Below are 16,410 nucleotides of genomic sequence, written 5' to 3' on the forward strand. Positions count from 1 at the left end.
TCTCCTGCATCTTCTGCATTGGCGGGTGGATTCTCTACCACTGAGCCACCTGGGAAGATTAAGTTATCTATAAATTATATGTAAATAGTAGAAGATGCTATGTAAGTGTTTGCACACGAATGGAAAATTCAAGTTTTGCTTTTGGGACCTTACTGGAATTGTTCTTCTGAATATTTTCTCTCTGCGGTGGGTTGAATCCACTTGCGGAAGTGGAGGATCTGGAGATGGACAACTTTCAGGTAATCCATGCTCACCTGCTCTGTGGAAGCCTGCATATGCCCTGAAGGACCAGAGCACTAGGACTGCATGAATAAGAATGCTTGAATTTCACACCAGTACCTGCCTGTGCCTGCCACCTTGCTCGGCCTTGGCTTCTCTGTGCCTGGTTTCCTCTTTTCCTCTTTGTGAGCCTTGGTGGGTGCGAGGCTCCTGCTCTCTCTGCCTGGATCCCCTCGGTCACCTGGGGCTGCTGCTTTTCCCCTTCCCACCCTTCCCCAGAGTTCTCAAATCCCTCCCCTCCTCTCCAGCTCCACTGCCTTTGCTCTGTTTCAGAGCCCCGTGTCTCCCACATGGACTGCATCACAACTTCCAGCTGAGCTACCGACTCCATCGCATCCGTCCTCCACAATGCCATGTGGTGGTTTGGCTAAAAGGCAAAGCTGACCACGCTGCTCCCTTGGGTAAGGCCCTTCGTGGCTCCCCATGCCCGTAAGACAGAGCGTAAATTCCTTACTCTGGTGGATGGGGAGTCTGCCTGCCTTTCTTGTCTAACATCTCATCTTTCCTTTGTGTTCCAGCGTGTGTCTCTGTGATGGAAAGTGGGACTTCCCATGGTGACATCTATATCTTACAGAGGCGTGTGCCCTGAAGAGACACCGCTGTAGGCTTGCAGAGTCAGTGCTCAGCTGCCCAGTGTCATTTGAGGGAGGAAGGAAAATCTTTTCGCTCATTCAAGCTGGCTAAAATTGCAACATTCAACTTTGATTCCTTTGCTTTCAGGTCTTACTTTCATCAGTTACCTTCTTCTAAAATGTATATAACCCTGAGGAAGATAACTGGTATCTTCACTAATATGGTACCTCAGAGGGCATTAGTTGAACTGTTGCCCAGACTTTTTTTACCCAACTAGCTGAAAGAAGGAGAGGGATGCAGTAAAGAGAGGAAAAACTAATTTTGGAATGTTGCAGGCTGTCTGGGATAGGTGGTCCCGGATGGGGTCACGTGCTTGTCAGCAAGAATGTGAACTGGGGAAGGTGACAGCTGTAAGAGGGGCTTAGCCAAAGCTGGTCCTTCCCTGTCGAGTGTCCCCCCTGCTTTCTGGGTCTGGTTACTTTGGCAATATGAGAAGTGGGAGGGACTTAAGGGGTGGTCCAGGGTGGTGGTCCAGGGGTTAAGACTCCACGCTTCCAATGCTGGGGGCACAGATTCAATCCCTGGTTGGGGAGCTAGGATTCCACATGCTAAGGAGCAACTAAACCTTCGTGCCACAACAAAAGATACGGCCGGCCTCAACTGAGACCCAGTGCAACCAAAAATAAGTGAGAATTCTTGTCACAAGTAACAGGAGATTACATCCAGCCTTTTTTCTGTCCTGCAGGCTGATGGTAAGACTGCATAACCTGAAAGAGAATATCTCTTCACTGGTTTCTATTGCAGAGCAGGACTGGGGACAGTCTAGGCAAGCTGCTGTCAAGGATGACATTCTGGAAGAGGCATTCAAACATCAGTGATATAGAACAAAACAGAATGTTGTTTGTTTCAGTAACAATACGTCTTAGGGGGAGCAGTAAGTGTGGGTAGAATTCTTTGTTAAGCCTCTTGGGGGATATTTGTGCCAGGGAACCCCCAGGGGACATATCCAAGTGACAACTTAATAATCTGCCTTCAAAGATCATAGATACTATAGACTACTCAGTTCTTCCTGACTTGTGCAAGAATGGGGCCAGAGCTGAATTGCAGAGTGATGGACAACGTCTTATTTTCCTAGCTTTACTGAGATATAATTGACACATAGCGTCTGTGTTGTTCTGATACGTTTACATACTGCAAAATAATTGCCATCATACCATTAGCTAACACTTCTATCATGTCACATAATTACCATTTCTTTTTCTTGGTGAGAACATTTACAGTTTACTCTCTTAGCAACTATAGTGTGAGTAACTATTATGCTGTATGTTAGGTTCCCAGAACTTTAGTCTTATAACTGAAAGTTTGTATCTGTTGACCAACATCTTCCAGTGTCCCTCACCCACAGTTCTTGGTAACCAACCCTTTACTCTATTTCTAAGAGTTTGGTTCTTTGAGATTCCACACCAAAGTGATATCATCTGGTATTTGTCTTGCTCTGTGTTAGACAGTATCTTTACTGCTTCCCGCCTTCATGCCCCCTAGAAAGCACCTAGGGTCTCTAAACAAATGCTGAATACCTTTTAGATAAAATGTGACCCTACCTGTTCTTGTAAGCATTTTAGAGCAGAGTCTAGCCTGTGGTAGGGAGGTCTGGAGCCGGGAGGACTCAATTCAATTCTCAGGCAGTTATTAATAAACTAATTTGGCATGTGTTCAATCATGCCATCTACTGTGGTTTCATGAGTAATCCAGGCAGAATTCTGATACCATCTCTTACAGTCAGAAATTTGTCTCTTGGTTTAGAAAAAGTGCAGGAAAAAGGGAGTGCTAAATGTTTGGTCCTAGGGCTGTATTTGTCTCCTAGGGTTATCGTTAACAAATGACCACAAACTGATGGGTTTAACACGACAGAAATGTATTCTTTTGCAGTTCTGGAGGTCAGAAGTATGAAATTAAAGTGTTGGCAGGGCCATGCTCCCTGCGAAGGCTCTAGGGAAGGGTCATTCCTGCTTCTCTTGGTTTCTTCTGCTGGCTCCTGGGGTTCCTTGGTTTGTGGCAGCATAATTCCAGCCTTTGCCTCCATATCCACGTGGTTTTCTTCCTTTGGCCTCTTTTTCTGCATCTCAAATTTCCCTCTCCTTTTTCTTATAAGAACATTGTTCATTAGATTTAGGGAATACTGTAAATCTCAGACCTTGACTTAATTACATTCACAAAGACCCAATTTCTGAACAAGATCACTTTCATAAGTATTGGGGGCTAAGAGTTGGTTATATCATTTTTGGGGTGCACTCTTCAACCCAATGTACTCCCCCAAACCCTAACATCTCATTAAAGAGCAGAGAACATTGAAAAATAAATAATAATAACCGTCATTTGTGGAGCACTCGACCTGTGTGGATGGGGGCTTTGGGCATGGCCAGGAGGCAAGGTTTGTCAACTGCGACCCTTGGGGCGGGAATGGGGGTTGACCTTGGCAGTTGGTTACAATGCTAAAATGATGTCATATAGGTGGCCTTGATGACTTTAAAAAAAGTAACCTTTTATCGACATGCAGATATTACAGTTGGATGTTGGATGAAATTTTACTAACTGGACACTCTTTATGTAACCAGCACCTGGACGAGACAGAGGACATTACCAACAGCACATAAACCCCCTCATACCACTTAATGATCACCCAGCTACCATCCTGACCATTAACAGCATAAAGAGTCTTGGGTTTACTTTGTAATTCACATACATTTTTATAAATATAATCATAACAGTAGAAACAGTATGTTCTTTCCCACAACATGAAGAGTTTTTTATGAGATCATCCACATGGCTGTGTGTAGTCACATATTATTCATTCTCACTGCTCTATAATGAAATTGGTTTTTTTAAAATTTTATTTATTTATTTTGGTCTGTGCTGGGTCTTCATTGCTGCACGAGCTTTTGCCTAGTTATGGTGAGCAGCGGCTACTCTCTAGTTGCGGTGCTCGGGCTTCTCATTGCTGTGGCTTCTCTGGTTGCGAAGCACAGGCTCTAGGGCACTCAGGGTTCAGTAGCTGTGGCTCCCAGGCATGTGGGATCTTCCTGGATCAGGGATCGAACCGGTGTCTCCTGCACTGGCAGGCAGCTGAGCCACCAGAGAAACCCCTGAAACTGAGTTTATCACAGGGATGCCCTGGGTGGGAGAGTTAAGCATTAGGAAGCATGGGCCGTGTGGGACTCTTCCCTTAGCCAGTCATGGCAGCCAGAAGCTCCTTGGCCATTTTACACTGGGATGGAGGCAGGCTGGGGACCCTAGCAAATGAGGTGGCTTCAGGACGGACTTACGAGGCAGAAGCAGCAAACATTTGGTGAAAAGGAGGCATTAGGGAAGATTAAGAAGGAGGCAAGCGTTTGATTAAAGGGAATTGAGAGCATTTCATGGGGGCTTTGATGCAAAGGAGCAGGACATTTTTAGTGCGGTCTTTGGGAAGTTCTCTGAGCCAGGATGCCCAGGACTTTAAGCTGATATTCTGTCTATTTCACAGAACAGAGTGAGTTTTGAGTTTTAGAGTGTTAGTGGTCGGTAACTGTAGATGGCATAAGGTAAACTACCCCCCAGTTCTGTACTTTAAAAAATTTTTAATTGCTTTAAATGGTCTTCAGAAGCAAGAGAGAACTACAAAGGAACTAGATTTTAATTCCTGTAACTTGCCCACAGGTTCAAGAGAAACCCCCATATGTGATTTCAAAGTGGTTCCAGATTTGTTACTGATATACTCTGACTATGGCTCTGAACCTCAGACACCCCGCCTGTGGCTTCCTTTTACAGAAAAATAGTAGATTTTATTTTTAAAAAATAATAAAAGGAATGAAGTCTTCTATCATAAAGAGAATCTGTCTTTTAAGTTTGTGGAAGAGAAATATATCAATATTATTGAAAACATAATATTGATTGTTCTTATGGGGGAAATTGAAATGGCAGACATGTTTTTTTTAATATTTTTTATTGAACTATAGTAATAGATTGGGCTTCGCTGGTTGCTCAGACAGTAAAGATGATACATTATACAATGTTGACAAACCTAGTTTAGGTGGGTCTAGAACAGAAATGGTGTTCGAATTCCAGTAAGATTAAGCAGCAGAGAAAAGAAGCAACATTTTACAGAAAGCAGACTGCAATGACTTTCCCAGGGGTAGCCAAGATCCAGGAAAATCTGAGAAGTGTCTGTCCTTTTAGATCTGCTGGGAGGAGGGCCGCCGTAAGAGCATACATAGTAAGAACAATTGGCAACAGCCCCTTAGAGGATGGGACAAAAAAAAAGCTTTGGATAAATCTATCCAAAGAAGATGCGATGGCGTGGGAGGAGGGAGGGAGGTTCAAAAGGGAGAGAGACATAGGCATACCTATGGCTGATTCATGGTGTTGTATAGCAGAAACCAACACAATAGTGTAAGTAATTATCCTCTAATTAAAAATACATAAGTTAATTGAAATTTTTTGGACAGTGAAAGACTAGAAAGATCAGTGTGAAATGCTAAAAAAAAAAAAAAAAATTCATGAACTTTGTGACCCAGGAAATACCTCTGTCTAAGAGAACACCTGAGACATTCATGGAATTTGGTTTCTGAAGGAAAACACAGGACCAATGGGACGGATGACAGAACAGCTGGGCAGGACAAGCTCGGAACAAGCCCAGACTCAAGGAGACGCAGGACTGATGGGAGAAGACCTCTGAGTGGGATTTTCCAGCTTAGTAAGATTTGTCTAAACAGCGGTTTGCTTTGAACAGACCCAGAATGAATGGTTTCGTATCTCCCATCATGGGAAATCCCATAAGAAAAGACCCTGGAGGATTGTGTTCAGAAAACAATTCTTGGAAAACACAAGAGAGGGCGGGCTCTATATGAAATAAAGGGCCAACTTAAAAAAAAAAGCAGGTTCAACTGATACAAAGCTGAGCTTGCCTGAAAGAAGCCAGGGACAGTTGAGGGGAAGAAAGCACAGGGGAAATATCTGGTCCCTGCAGGAAAAGATTTGAAGAAAAGCAATGATTTTCAAAGGGTGGATATTTTTAAAAGGTCTACAAAGAAGAGCATCTTGAGAAGTGCATGGGAGCAGAAGCATCAATCTGGCTTTGGTTCAGGATTGTGCCTGAGTGATCCTCCATTTGGAACACAGGGGGATGAGGGAAGAAAGCCACCTTCTTTAGGGGACAGTCTGGGGTCTCGGCAAGGATGCCCTGTGGTGGGATGCCTTCAGGAGGGGTCGAAGGTGCCCAAGGAGGCACCGGAGCCCGGAAAAATGGACATTCAGAGAGTCTGACTTCTAGTTGGGAAAGGAAGGTACTTCAAAGAAGAAGACCTGGTCACTGGAGCCAGCATCACTGCAGACTGCTAACTTACACGATTACAACGGGGGCTTCCCAGGTGGTTCAGTGCGAAGAATCCACCTGCCAATGCAGGGGATCTGGGTTCTGTCCTTGGGTCGGGAAGATCCCCTGGAGAAGAGAATGGTAACCCAGTCCAGTATTCTTGCCTGGAGAATCCCATGGACAGAGGAGTCTGATGTGCTACAGTCCATGGACTGTCACAAAGAGTCAGACATGACTGAACGACTACGTAACAACAACAACATGAAGGCAATGACATCTCAGACCCTGCTGTCTCAGAGGGAGACCCTGTGCATGGCTCCCTACCCCTTATAATGGCACTTGCACAGTGGTAAAAGGAGGGGGAGATTTGACCCTGTTGAGTTTAAGTGGACCCCAGACCCCTGTCTTCCATTGCCTGACTAGCATCTTGGCAGAACAGAAATGGTTTTCTTGATCCACATCTTCCTTTCCTCCCTTGCTTGAGTTTCTCTCTTGGTCTTTGCAGCATCACCTACAGAGCCTAGGGGAATATACTCTTGCTCATACATCTGCCCTGAGAGCTGGGGATTTCCTGAGTTTGCAGATGGTAAGTCATTCATCTTTTGGGTTCAACACATTAGCTCTTAGGATGTTAAGCTGAGTCTCGTGAAAGACTTGGTGCTCTCAGCATCCCTATAAGGTGCTGAAGGGTCCACACCTCTCCCCACTAGAGATGGTCCAGGCAGTGGCCCCAGCTCCATCCAGACCCTCAGAGCCCCTTCAGCTATGGCTGAGCAGAATCAGAAATTCACCATGGGAATTAATTTATACTCAAGCTTGAGGCTTCTCTGTGTTGGAATTTTATGGAGTATTTTTATATTGCCATTTAGTTGTTCACTCACTAAATCATGCCCGACTGTTTGTGATCCCATGGACTGCAGCATGCCAGGCTCCTCTGTCCTCTGCTGTCTCCTGGAGTTTGCTCAAATTCATGTCCATTGAGTCAATGGTGCTATCTATCTAACCATCTTATCCTCTGCTGCCCTCTTGTCCTTTTGCCTTCACTCGTTCCCAGCATCAAGGTCTTTCCAATGAGTTGGCTCTTTGCATTCACGTGGCCAAAGTATTGGAGTATATTGTCATTTGCTTTCACAGTAAATCTGATGAGCTCTATCATGCTGTTTGGTGCTTCATAATCTGAGGTGGAAAATGGGATAGGGAGTTAGTTTTCCAGCTTAGGTACCTAGCGGCCTTGGAGTCAATTGAAATGTCTGGTCCTGTTTTATTTCTGACCTTCAGGCAATCAAATCTGCTTTGCCCAGCTGTGGTTCTAGGAGGCTGCCCAAAGGACCAGTAGTTGATATTGTGAAAATTCCACTTGATGGTGGGGGCAAGATTGAACAGACCTGGAAGGACACACCATAAGCACAGTGGGTTAGTTCAGCCAGTTCAGTGAGCCAGGAGTTGGGAATGTTAGCTGGGAGCCCATGGAGGTGGCACCTTCCTGCTCCAAACCCCGCCCACCTCTGTGAGGGACCGAGCTGATTGGCTGCTCTGGAGGAAGGAGCTGGGTGTGATGCTTGGTTCTTCCCTCTTTTCTGTCTTTGCTTGCTAGGGGACAATGTTTCTTCTGTTCTCCTGTTTTACCTGTACAGAACCTGCAGCTGCAACACTCAGTGACTGTAGATTGTGTGGATTCAGTCAGTCAAACTGAAGGTGGGTATTAGCAAGCACACATGTAGAAAGCATCCAGCACCAGTTCTCCAAGAGTTTTACTAGGCAGTATTTTTTTATGGATGTGAGAGTTGGACTGTGAAGAAGGCTGAGCGCTGAAGAATTGATGCTTTTGAACTGTGGTGTTGGAGAAGACGCTTGAGAGTCCCTTGGACTGCAAGGAGATCCAACCAGTCCATTCTGAAGGAGATCAGCCCTGGATTTCTTTGGAAGGAATGATGCTAAAGCTGAAACTCCAGTACTTTGGCCACCTCATGCGAAGAGCTGACTCATTGGAAAAGACTCTGATGCTGGGAAGGATTGGGGGCAGGAGGAGAAGGGGACGACAGAGGATGAGATGGCTGGATAGCATTACTGACTCGATGGACGTGAGTCTGAGTGAACTCTGGGAGTTGGTGATGGACAGGGAGGCCGGGCGTGCTGTGATTCATAGGGTCGCAAAAAGTCGGACACCGCTGAGCGACTGAACTGAACTGGACCGAATTGATTTTAGTTTTTAAAATTTTTGGCTGGGTCTTTGTTGCTGTTCTTGGGCTTTCTCTAGTTGTGCATGGGCTTCTCGTTGCAGCAGCTTTCTTGTTGCAGAGCATGGGCTCTAGGGTGCATGGGCTGCAATAGCTGTGGCACATGGGCTTAGGTGCCCTATGGCATGTGGGATCTTCCTGGATGGATTGAACCCGTGTCCCCTGCATTGGCAGGTGAATTCTTAACCACTGGACCACCAGGGAAGTCCTATTAGATAGTATTTTGATCTTTGTTAGATACTCAATTCCTCCCTAAGGCAACATTTATAAACAGTTTCTTGTGTATCCAAAGAGGTACCCCACGTGTAAACTATGTGTGTCTGTCTTTGTGTGATTTTTTTTCTCCCCTAGCTTGACTTGAACTGTGCCTGACATGAATTGAGTGCTCAGTTAGTGTCAAGTGTTGTCGATTCCAGAAACCTGGGAGTTTTCCTCCATACATATCTCTCTTTCGGTCGAGCATCCTATCCATGGCCAAGTCCTGTGGGTTTTCCGTCCTCAGCATCTCTCAAATCTGCTCCTTCTTTTGCTCTCCCCTGCCATCATCCCAAGTGGTCTTTATCTCCCCTGGGCCAACGGGGCTTTCTCTTTCCATGTTGCATCCAGGAGCCAGAGTGGCTATCCTAAATCTCAACCCCTAAAAGCAGAGACATCACTTTGCCAACAAAGGTCTGTATAGTCAAAGCTATGGTTTTTCCAGTAGTCATGTATGGATGTGACAGTTGGACCATAAAGAAAGCTAGCCCAGAAGAATTTATGGTTTTGAACTGTGGTGCTGGGGAAAACTCTTGTGAGTCCTTTGGACAGTAAGGAGATAAACCAGTCAATCCTAAAAGAAATCAGTCCTGAATATTCATTGGAAGGACTGATGCTGAAGTGGAAGCTCCAATACTTTGGCCACTTCATTCGAAGGGCTGACTCATTGGAAGACCCTGATGCTGGGAAAGATTGAGAGCAGGAGGAGAAGGGGCGACAGACGATGAGATGGTTGGATGGCATCACTGACTCAATAGACATGAATTTGAGCAAACTCCGGGAGACAGTGAAGGACAGGAAAGCCTGGCACGCTACAGTCCACTGGGTTGCAAAGAGTGGACACGACTGAGTGACTGAACAACAAATTATGTCACTATCAGCCTAAGACACTCCAGAGCTTTCCCGCATATGGTCACAGAACACACTTGAATCTACCTCCTTCCCATCTCTCAGACCTGCCTCCACTTTTCATCCCTACCGCTGACTCCTCAAACCCTCATCCTTTCAGCTTGACTCTGGCGCTGATCCTGTAGCTGACTGCCCACCTGCAGCCTCACACTCTCCTAGCTCTCTCTCTCTCACAGAGAAAGAAAGACTTTAAAAATCATTAAACCCAACATGTGATTCTGCTACTTGAGCCTTGTCAGTGGCTTCTCACCTACAGTGTTGACATCGGCCCAGAGTCAGACATCTGGGTCCCCCGCCCACTCTGGGATTTGGACCCTGCTTCTCTCTCTCCAAATTTACATCTTGCCCAGCTCTATCTCATGTGCAAACCCTTTGCTTCAGCCACTCGGAACACCCTGTTCTTCTGCGGTACCCAGGCTGTTGCACATGGATGCTTCTGCTGCAGCTACTTCCCTGACCTGTCCTGCCCACCCTGTTCTGGCTGGGAAGCACCTACTCATCTCTCGAGAATCACTTCTCCTAAATGACCAAGAGTAGTAGAAAATTACATAACGGTGGCTTCCAGTGGGTTTCTGTATTTGCTTTCTGGACAATATGTCTTCCGATAGTCTTTGATTAGCTGTCTCAACCATGAGACTATGATGACTTTTAGGAAAGAATCAGATTTATCCCCGTGCCCCACACTAAGTGGGACACGGGGATATTACTTTTTTGAGTAATAAAGTAGATAATAATAAGAATCAGTGATAACCCGTAGAAGAGAAGAGAATAAATGTTCATGAGTCCATGCTGATATAAATAAAGTATATACACAAAGGGAGAAAAAAGGAACATTTCTTTTTCACAGGAGAATTCCAATTGATAAATGTAGAAGAAATGAGAGAGGGAGAAAAAAGGACAATTTGGCAATGCTCCATTAATGATTGTGGCAAGTATGTCGCATGGGTTGATGCTGAATGTGGGATGTGAAAATAGATGGAAAACAGAATATCTGCAGAGTCTCAAACTATCTCCTTGCAAGAGATTTATTCATCACAAAAGAAAAATTATAATAGTGGAGAAGCCTGGTGGACGTCACCTCCACCAAGTGGCCGCAGTTTACATCACCAGGATTGAGAACCAGCAACATTACAAAGCCCCTGATAGGATACACTGAGAAGGGCATAGAGTCCCATCTGTGAGATTCTTGCCAAAATTAACAGCCTCCATCGAATCATGAGAAACCACTGGACAAATCCAGACAGAGGGGCATTTTACAAAATCACCAGCCAATACTTTTCAAACTGTCAAGGTCATAAAACAAACAAACAAGTAAAAAGCAAACAAACAGAAAACAGGAAAGAAAAGAAAGGGAAAGACTAAGAACATTGTACCAGATTGAAAGCGATTAAGGCAACTAAATATAACTAAATAGGATGTAGAATCCAGGATTGGACCCTGGTCCTAAAAAAAAAAAAAAAAGATATGAGTAAATCAAATTGGTGAAGTTTGAATAAGGCCTATAATTAGCTGATAGCATCATATCAAAGTGACTTCCTGGTTGTGGTCACTGAACCATGGTTATTTAAGCTGTCAACGGTTGAGAGCCCTAGGGGTAGGGTGGAAGGGAACCCTGTACTATTTTTGCAGTATTTATAAGTCTTAAATGATTTCGAAGTGGAAAATTTTGAAAAGAGAGAAGGAAAAAGAATTTCTCAAGCACCCCTTGAGATGGTAGAATTGATCCCATCCTTCTCTATACCTGTCTCCACCCCACCCATTATGCTTTCTCATAGCATTTACAACCCTTTGTCATACTCGCTGCCTTATTGGTCTACCTCCAAGTTCTTTTATGCAGGATATTATTTTTCATCTTTGAGTCTTCAGTGCCTATAACAAGTGATAAATACTTATACGGCGCTCACAAATTCATTCATTTGTTCATTCAACAGCTTTGATGTGCCAGATTTCATGCCAGGGCCATGAAACTCAGTGGTGGATTTTGTCCAAGTGGCTACCAGTCCAGGATGGAGTCAGAACAACTCAGAGGGAACTCTCGGGGAGTGTGGTGGAGTGTGGTGTGATGGAGCGAAGGAAGGCTGCCGTGCCGGACCATGACTGGCGACACCAGGAAGAGCTTTCCCGAGGAAGAGACAGTTAAGGGCATAACCAAAAGGTTGGTCAAGAATTGTACAGCCAGGGTCTCCCCCAGTGGTCCAGTGGGGAAGACTCTGAGCTCCCAATGCAGGGGACCCAGTTTCCATCGCTGGTCAAGGAACGAGATCCCACATGTCACAACTAAAGGGCTCTTGTGCTGCAACTAAGATATAGGGCAGCCAGATAAATAAATGCATAATTTTTTTTAAAAAAAGAATTATGCAGCCAAAAAGGGAAGGAGAAAAAATGTTCCAGGCAGAGCCCTCAAAAAGCCACATCCAAAGTCCACAGGGGAGAGAGAACAGAGAATTTGGGAAAGTGCACCCTGGCTGCAGGGTCCACAGCAAGGCAAGGGATGGCCAGAAGTGCCACTGAGCAGGCATCAGGGCTGGGTCAAGCAGGGGCTGGTAAATCAGGAGAGAGGGTTTGTTCTGTGAGAGGGTGACCCCAGGAGGTTTCTCTTGTAGAAGAAGCACTCGGGGTGCACGTGGAGAATGATGGGGGCACAGCCTGGAGGCAGCAGACTGGCCAGAAGGCAATTTCAGTGGTTAATCGGAGATGAACAGCAAGGGGAGAGAATGAGAAGCTTCTGGGGTGGCAGCTGGAGGAGGAATATGGTTTCAGAGGAGAAAAAAAAAAAGATGAACAGCAATGGCTTGGCAGGTCCTAAGCAGGGACATCCTGCCAGCAGCTATGCTGAGAACAAGTGTCTCTCGCCTTCTGATCTCTTCCCTGCATCTCCAAACTCCCATTTTCAAGAGAGAGAGTCAGATTTCTATACTGGCTCCAATCAGCTATGACCTTGGTGTTTGCATTGGTATGCCTAGGAGGTCAGGGTTCTGGGGTGTCAGTGAGGTTCCCTGGATGTATCCCTTCCATGGGGGAGGTGGGAGTGGGTCCTTGGAAATGGGGGTTTATGTAGGAAAGGCCTGTAAGTGGGGTGACCAGGAAGAGTCAGACCGACCCACCTGATGCTCAGAGGAGAGACATGGCCTTAGGTACTCACATCCTGGCATCCAGAGCATCCCCCTCAGTGAGACCTGGGAAGCTGCTGGCATCACTTAGAGAGGGTATAGGGAGAGCGGTCATCAGAGAGAAGCCCACCTGATGGGTGATCAAGGAAGGGAGTCAACCAGCGAAAGGTCCCGGGGAAGGGGGCCAAAGGAGAAATGGACAGGGAGGGAACACATTCATGGTGAAGATCCTGGAGAGAGCAGAATCAGGGCAGGGATGGAAGAATGCCTGTGAGACCAGTGGGGCCCTGGCTTCCAGCGTGAGGAGAGGAAGGAGGAAGGAGTGGGCGGGGCTGCAGGTGAGGCGGAGGAGGGCCCCCCTGAATGTGGGAGGTGGGGAGACAGCTTGCAGGAGGTTCAGCACAAGTTTGAAAAATCTGCTGTGGAGAAAGGGGTCAAGGAAACTGAGAAACGAAAAAGAAATCTCTGAGCTGAGGTTGGAGATCCTGAATCTGAAGGAGCCCGGTTTCGGTGTGGCGTGACCTGCTCCTGGAGGGGGGAAGAGAGACTCTGACCAGGGCTGGCTGAGTCTGGGTTTGCAGGTGGGTGTGGGGGCCCCCAGGCTTCTCCACGGAACCCCCAGGGGCCTCCCAGGCCCACTGCTCCTGCAGCTGTGACGTCGGCCCTGCTGCCCACTTTGTGCCAAACCTCTGCCCCTTCCGCCTTGCGTCCTGTGTAGACAGAGGGTTCCTGCCTGCTCTTCAGGACGGAAGTCTCTTGGGGCTGTTGCTCTGTGAAAGCTGCCCGCCTCCAGCAGAGCCCCTCAGCGCCCTCCAGGGACCTTAAGGACGCTCTGAAGCTCTTCCTGCCTCCTGATTCATGCAGTGAAGGTGACCCTCCACCTCCAGCAGCCCAGGGCCCTGGGTCCCCTCTGGTTCTGCCCTGAACATCCCTGTCCTGGAAGCCCATACGGCCCAGGCACTGGGTCTCCAACCACCTGAGTGAGCGCGCTGATCCTGGGCTGCCTGTAACACGCATGCCTTTGGGAGAGGGATGGTGGATGGTGGGGAGCTGGTCTGTCCACCTTTATAGGCACCCTCCTACAGGGACTCTGAGACTGACCTTGTCAAACTCTCTCATTTCACAGGTGCCTGCCTGCTCAGTCGTGGCTGACTCTTTTGTGACCCCAGGGACTATAACCCTCCAGGCTCCTCTTTCCATGGAATTTTCCAGGCAAGAATACTGGAGCGGGTGGCCATTTCCTCCTCCAAGGGATTTTCCCTATCTGGGGATCAAACCCACATCTCCTGCTCTGACAGGTGGGTTCTTTACCACTGTGCCACCTGGGAAACCCCTCATTCCATAGGTTAAGGAACCTGAAATGAAGGTCTTGAAAGCTTAAGCACTATCTCAAGTGATGCAACTGCTTTAAAAAAATTGAAGTATATTTGATTTACAGTGTTTCAGGTGTATAGCAAAGTGATTCACTGATATCATATATACCTATTCTTTTTGGCCACCTGATGTGAAGAACTGACTCATTGGAAAAGACCCGGATGCTGGGAAAGATTGAAGGCAGGAGGAGAAGGGGATGACAGAGCATGAGATGGTTGGATGGCATCACTGACTCAATGGACGTGAATTTGAGCAAGCTCCGGGAGTTGGTGAAGGACAGGGAAGCCTGGCGTGCTGCAGTCCATGGGTTTGCAAAGAGATGGACACGACTGAGCAACTGAACTGAGCCGATTCTTTTTCAGGTTCCTCCCTGTTATTACAAAATATTGAATATAATTCCCTGTGCTCTATAACAGCTCCTTGTTGTTTATTTTATTGAGTCTATCAATGTATCGTATGTAATAGTGTGTATCTGCTTATCCCAAACCCCTAATTTATCCCTGACCCTTTTCCCCCTTTTTGTAACCATAAGTTTGTTTTCTATGTCTGTGAGTTTATTTCTGTTTTAACTACAATCTTTTAAAAATTCCCAGATGTTTTTGAGCAATTTCAAGCTTACAGAAAAATTGAGGGGAAAGTACAAAAATTCTCATATACCCCACCACTCCTCCTCCAGTTTCCCCAATTATTAACATCTTAACTTACCGTGGTGCGTTTCTTATAATTGATGAGCCAGTATTGATACCTTCCTAACTAACACACAGTTTACAGTAAGGTTCCCTCTTCCTGTTGTTCATTCTATGGGTTCTATATGTGTAATGACCTATTTCTACCATCACAGTATCAAACAAAATAGTTTCACTGCCCTAACAAGCCCCTGTGTTCTTCCTATTTATTCCTGCCTTGGTCACTGGCAACTACCAATCTTTCAACCATCTCTGTAGTTTTGCCTTTTCCAGAACGTCCATATAGACAAAATCATATTGTGTATCCTTTTCAGATTGGCTTCTTTCACTTTAACAATATACTTTTGAGGTTTCTCATGTCTTTTCATGGCTTGATAACTGATTTGTTATAAGCCTGGTGGGTTATAGCCCATGGGGTTGCAGAGTCGGCCACGATTGAGTGACTGAGCATGCACACAAGATATACATGTAAGCTGTAATGTAATAAATGCCTTTATGTCTATACTTAATTTATATGTTCTGAGTCTGATGTGCCCACTTTATAAATGAACTCAATTTTTACAAGGTGCACACCTTCAGGTTACCAGCCTTGATTCTGATGTCAAGGCAGAATATCTCCAGCAACCCCTTGCGGCTGCCTTCATGCCCTCCCAGAGAATGTCAGAGGCGCTGGTTATGACCCCACTTATTTCTCATAGCGTGGGTTCCTTCGGCCTGTTTGGGACTTAGCCTCAGTTGCATCAGATAGAACCTGTTGTCTTTGGTATCTGCCTTCACTTGCTCCAGAGTTCCTTTGTGAGACACATCCACGTTGTTGAGAAAGCAACTGAGTCTTTCATTCTGCTTCTCTTTTAAATCCCATAAGGCACACAAGTGATGGATGGTGCGTGAGCATGTGTGTGTGTGTGTGTTTATGTGTATGTACACGTCTATGTTCTGTGTATTCGTTGCCCTGCTGTGGACCTCCATCTTTCTGACCCATTGGATTCACCCTAAATTTCAACTTCTTCCAAGTCTCAGATGGGTTAACTGAGACAGACAAAACCTCCACACACCAAGCTTGCTGATGAGCCCAAGGGCCAGCCCTACCCGTGATCCCAGATCGCATTCACCCTCAGCGGCATCAAGGACACAGGGAGCGATGCTTCACCCCAGAGCTGGGGATGCGGGCACTCTCCCCTTCCCCTGGAGCTGTGGCCTGTGACAGGAAAAGCTTGGTAAAGGAAGGGGAGGAGGTTATAAAGCACAGTGGAGGAGCAACTCTGAGGCTTTGAGGTTGTGGATTTTAGAGATGTTTTAGGTGTTTGGAACCCAGAGGCTTTGGGCCTGTGGGACCTGAGGATTTTTCCTGTTCCATCCCCACATCATCCTGAAGTGGGGGCACCCAAAGTTCATCATCTCCACTTAATGTTTAAAATGAGATGCCCATTATGATGCAATTATGTCTGCTTGGCTGGGAAGAAACCAGACGATCTTAAATGCCTTGTGTTAAGAGCGTAGTTCCAGCATCACCTTGTCTGGTCCACGGTGCAGCTAAGAACTGCCTATTAAGGTGCCTAGTAACACAGGCGAAAGGTCTCCAGCTCGCCTTAGTACACATGGTGTCCGGGTGAACAAGGGTCAGAAAGAGACTCTGC

At 46.3% G+C, this 16,410-nt stretch overlaps 1 long non-coding RNA gene across 1 annotated transcript; it reads left to right on the forward strand.

Annotated features, from left to right (window-relative positions):
- The first annotated feature begins 7,794 nt into the window (after window positions 1-7,794).
- On the forward strand, window positions 7,795-14,500 carry LOC147372945 (uncharacterized). The gene is made up of 5 exons (XR_015164400.1): window positions 7,795-7,897; window positions 11,535-11,758; window positions 13,432-13,582; window positions 13,840-14,011; window positions 14,224-14,500. It is a non-coding gene; the product is annotated as an uncharacterized LOC147372945 (long non-coding RNA).
- Window positions 14,501-16,410: the final 1,910 nt, after the last annotated feature.

This window comes from Bos grunniens, chromosome 5 (assembly GCF_055505025.1).
Source record: "Bos grunniens cultivar Pamir isolate PY7600 chromosome 5, Bosgru_T2T1.0, whole genome shotgun sequence".
Classification (NCBI taxonomy): Eukaryota; Metazoa; Chordata; class Mammalia; order Artiodactyla; family Bovidae; genus Bos; species Bos grunniens.